We start from the raw sequence: 5,349 nt of genomic DNA, 5'->3' as shown, positions 1-5,349 counted from the left end.
ATGTGTGTGATGCAAAGTGCTCAGACACCCTACACTGGTATGTGTGGCGCTATATAACTTATTCAATGCATCTGAGAGAGTGTGGTTATGGAGACTTGGTCACTGTTAAAGGGTGCTAGTGAGAGAATACGTGGTGGAGGTGGCCATTGGGGGGGGCGCCAACAAACATTGTTGCACAGGGCGCCACCAGCACTAAGGCCGGCCCTGGACTAGAAGCTAGAGTACGGGTGAGGCTGGTGCAGGTACCGCCTGCGTGCATGAGTTTGCAAGACACCCTGTATCTGCCTTCACTAGCAGTCGCATAGCTGCCAAGGTTTCAGATAGCTGTGTGTGACATTTTTGATATTTGCTGTGTAATTATTTGAGACCTGGAAGTGGCCACATTACGGACAAATAGCATGCATTTAAAAGATCAACAACGGAGGCAACTATAAGGCGGAATTTATAGATGCTCCATGTAAGTAGCGGGCGAGTGGGGTCTCCTTCTTTTTGCATACATCCTGTACCCAGTAGTAACCCCTTTTTGTTCCCTGCAACACACTATTGGAACGTTCACTATCCTCCTCTGCTGACAAAGTAGTCGCCAGTGTTGACTGGAGAAGCAGTCTCTGCCTGCCCCAATAGTTATCATCAACATATCCAGCACCCGCCACCACCTACTGCAATTAACACGATTTACCTCTGCAACAGTGCACTTAGTCCTTGCTGCAGCAACTGCTGCCACTCCTTGCTCAATCAGTCCCAGCCCCACTGGCCTGCATTATTCAATGCCATCCCCTAGCGCGGTCGCTCCGTGCAGTAGCCCTGATCACCATCACCTTCCCGAGGCCCCCGCCTATGAAAGTGCTCCAGCGGCAGCAACCTTCCCTCTGCTCCAGCAGCTGTCGTGCCCACCATCCCTCATAAGTTATTGATAACAGCCCATTAGCCCCCTTAATAGGGTCAAAGCTCTTTCTAAATGTGCAATTATAGGAAAAAAATTATTTTGAATGATTTTTATGATAAATATGGTAATTGATGAATTATTGGTATTGCACTTGAAACAATATTGATTAGAAATTTAGAAGTGTGCTTATTAATGAAGTTTAGGTCTGCCACATTTTAGCAGATACATTATTTTATTAATATGGATGCTGTTTTGGTGTTCTGTTCATCTTGTTCCTGCACGTTATCTCTCGCAATCAATGCCCCCTCATGTCTTCTCTCCACACACGGCCTCTGACCTCCTAGACAGAGACCTGCTCTCTCCACCAGCAGCTCCGCTGTTGTGCCACTGACCCCGCTTACCTCTGAGCTGGTAGGTGTTCGAGGCCCTCCTCCACGCGCAGGCTCCTGCCTGCACCTCATCCCTGGTGGTCCAGTGGGAGAGCCTTGCTCCTCTGCTGGTTCCGCTGCTGTCTGTGTTGTTGTGTGCCTGTTTGTCTGTCCTTTGTTATTGTGCCCGTTTTTTCTATCTTGCTGTCATTGTGCCTCTGTATTTTTACTTGTGATCTGTTATTTGTTCTTTTGTCATTCTCTGTTTTGTTTTGTTTGTTTCTGCCCTTTTCCCTTCCCGCCGCTGCTGCCCCAGTGACCCCTCACCCCTGCTGGTTCCCTCTCCCAACTTCCAGCTGCGCTTTCCTACACCCTTCCCTATTTAATGGTGGCTGAGCGCAGCGTGCGCACCAAAGGCAAGCCCATTTGCGAGCTGACCGTGACCAGTGCCAGGAACCCTGGATCCCCGACCACCCAACGCTACCACTCAGATGCCCTCCTCTCACTCCACCCCGGAAGGAACAACAAAGTCCAACTGTCCACGCCGAATACCACCCACGGACAGTTTTCCAGCCGTCACTGCCGCCAAACCTTCGCCAAACCTTCACCACCCTCTGCACCACGCTGGACGCCAACACCACCGAAGCCCTGAGGTGCATCCTCCTCAACGTTCGATCCCTGCACAGGCATGCTGTAGAGATCTGGGACCACCTTGACACCCACTCGCCAGATGTCGCCTTCTTCACAAAAACTTGGACCAACTCCACCTCAGCCCCCGACATCACCACCGCCATCCCCGACGGATACAAGATCCAGAGGAAGGACCGCCCAAGAGGAGGGCTATCAATCGCACAAAAACGCTCCCTCCGACTCACGACCTCAGGCGATAGCCCGCCCGCCACCGGACACCTCCATTTCCAGATCCAGACCAGCCCCAGAATGACCCTAAGAGGCACCCTTGCCTACAGATCTCCCGGACCTGGAACTGCGTTCACCACTACATTCGCCGTCCTCATTGCGCCCCATGCCATAGCATCCATGGACTACATGCTCATCGGAGATCTCAACTTCCATATGGACAACCTCAGCAACCCCAACTCTGCCACCCTCCTGGACAACCTTGTCAACCTCGGACTGAAACAACTAGTCACCACCACCACCCAAAAGCCAGGACACACCCTCGACCCCCATCTTTGTGGGAAGTAACAACATGCACTTCAGCCAGACCACCCAACCCCCATGGACAGACCACCACTGCGTACACTTCCACATCAACAAACCCACACCGCCCAAACCTGCACCCCGCCCTCATGGAAGAAACTGGAGCAAGGTCACTGAGAAGCAGCTCAACTCCACCCTCAACCGCGATGCCCCCACGACCTCGACTGACGCTTAACTCGCAGTTAAAGAACTCCAAATATGGATCACCAACTGCGCAGAGGAGCTTGCACCCCTGCGTAACCCCGACAGACAGCGCCTAAGAAAGGCCACCTGGTTCACCACTGACCTCCAAGAATCCAGATGCACCTGCAGACGTCTTGAGAAGAACTGGAGAAACAGCAAATCCTTAGAAGACCGCACCACCTACCGGAACGCTATGATGGAATACCACCAACACATCAGATCCACAAAAATGACCTTCATCCACAACAAGATCCTCACCAACTCCAAGGAATTTTTCAGCGTCCTCCAGGAATTCACCAAAACCCCCAGCGAAACCACGGACATCACACCCTTCCAGGACTTCTGCAACAAGCTCAGCTCCTACTTCCATCTGAAAATCAAGGGCCTCTACAACAATTTAAACGACTAGACACCTGACTCCGAAACCCAGCAACGCCAGCCAGCCCAGCATCTCCTCCTGGACCCCAGTCCCCACCGAAGACACCGCATCGACCATGAAAGGCATTTACTCAGGAGCCTCCACGGACCCCTGTCCCCCGCACATCTTCCACAGAGCTGCTGCCATCACTCATGAACTACAACTCACCATCAACACCACCTTCAAAACTGGCATCTTTCCCGATGACTTGAAACGTGCAGAAGTTAGACCCCTACTAAAGAAGCCCACAGCAGATCCCACCGACCTCAAGAACTACCAACTCATCTCCCTCCACCCCTTCCCGTCCAAAGTCACTGAGAAGATCTTCAACTTCCAACTAACAAAATTCATCGAAGAAAACGCCATCCTCGACCCCTTCCAATATGGATTCCGCAGCAACCACAGCACCGACACCACTCTACTCGCTGCCACACACGACATCCGCACGCACCCTCCTCGACCAAGGACACAACGCAGCCCTGATCCTACTCGACCTCTCTGCAGCCTTCGACACCGTCTCCCACCGAGCACTCACCGCCAGACTCCACAACGCCGGCATACAGGGAGGCGTCCTCGACTGTCTCCGCTCCTTCCTCACCGGCAGAACCGAAAAAATCAGACTGCCATCCTTCCTCTCCGAACCCAAAGAATCAGACTGCCATCCTTCCTCTCCGAACACACGGAAATCAACTGTGGAGTACCCCAAGGGTCGTCGCTCAGCCCAGCACTCTTCAACATCTATATGGCCTCCCACACCACCATTGGCAGACAGCACAGACTCAGCATAGTATCCTATGCCGACGGCAGCCAGCTCATCCTCTCCCTCACCAAGGACCCCATCACCACCAGACTCCACTTCCAGGAAGGAATGAAGGACGTCACATCCTGGATGAGCAGCAGCTGCCTGAAGCTCAACTCGGAGAAGACAGAGGTCCTCGTCCTCGGACCCTCGTCCTTTGCATGGGACAACACCTGGTGGCTCACCGCCCTCAGCAGCCCTCCCACCCCCACGGACCAAGCCAGAAATCTCAGAATGGTACTCGACTCCTCCATCTGCATGACTCGACAGGTCCACGCTGTTGCCTCCACCTGCTTCAACACCCTCCGGATCTTCCAAAAGACCTTCAAATGCACCCTCCCACCCTGAATCAAGGAAGACCGCCACCCATGCACTCATAACCAGCAGATTGGACTACGGAAACCCCCTCTACACCGGGATCAACAAGTCTCTGCTCCGCATGCTCCGGACCATACTGAACACCACAGCCAGATTCGTACTTGGCATCCCTCGACACGAACACATCACCCAACACCTGTGCAACTACCACTATCTCCCCATTGAGAAGAGAGTACATTTCAAGATACTCACCCATGCCTACAAATGCCTCCACAATAGCTCAACAATAGAATCTCCTTCCACATACCCAAGAGGAACCTCCGATCGGCCACCGTCGCTGAACCCCCGCGCATCTGCAGAGCAAGAACAGGTGGCAGAACCTTCTCCTACATCGCTGCCAAAACCTGGAACGAGCTCCTGATCGACATCAGACGCACCCCCGCCCTGCACATCTTCAGGAAGACCCTGAAGACCTAGCTCGCCGACTGACCGGAGTTGCCCCCCCTACTGCTAGCGACTTGAGACCCTCATGGGTGAGTAGCACGCTTAAAGAATCCCTCATCGATTGATTATAGCGCCGCTCAGGGAGAAACGCAAGGCTGCACCATATCCTTGTAAATATGGTGCAGCCTTGCGTATCTGAAGTGGCGGAGTGAGGCGTTAAGCCATGATGGCTAACACCTCACTCTTTGTACATATGACCCCAGGTTTTCCCTCCTCCTCGTGTGGGTTTGTGTGGCAGGCAGAAGCCACAGTGAAGACGGTGAAATCTCTTCAAAATTTACATAACTGAATTTCTTTCACATGCATAATGTTTTCATTTTAGTACATTTTATTTTCTGTCGCCTGTTTTACATTGAGGGTTTCTACTTTGTGAAGCTTGAGTGTGTCTGGCAGAAGCCTCGTGAAGCAGATTGAAATGTCTTCAAAATTCACACAACCGTATTTCTTAAACATGCGTATTATTACGTATTTTGTTCATCAGATTTTCCTTCTCCTGTTTTATATTAAAGGTTGCTGCTTTGTGTCCACGTGGAGTTTGGCAAATAATTTAGTGTTTTTGATATTTCTCTCTGCATTTCTTTAACTTGTGATAGATTTTCACCTTATTACTTATGATTTCCCCCACCCATTATACATGGGGTTGCTCCTTTTT

Source organism: Triturus cristatus, chromosome 1_1 (assembly GCF_964204655.1).
Source record: "Triturus cristatus chromosome 1_1, aTriCri1.1, whole genome shotgun sequence".
NCBI lineage: Eukaryota > Metazoa > Chordata > Amphibia > Caudata > Salamandridae > Triturus > Triturus cristatus.
The sequence above is the reverse complement of the archived record's forward strand: the minus strand, read 5'-3'. Positions refer to the sequence as shown.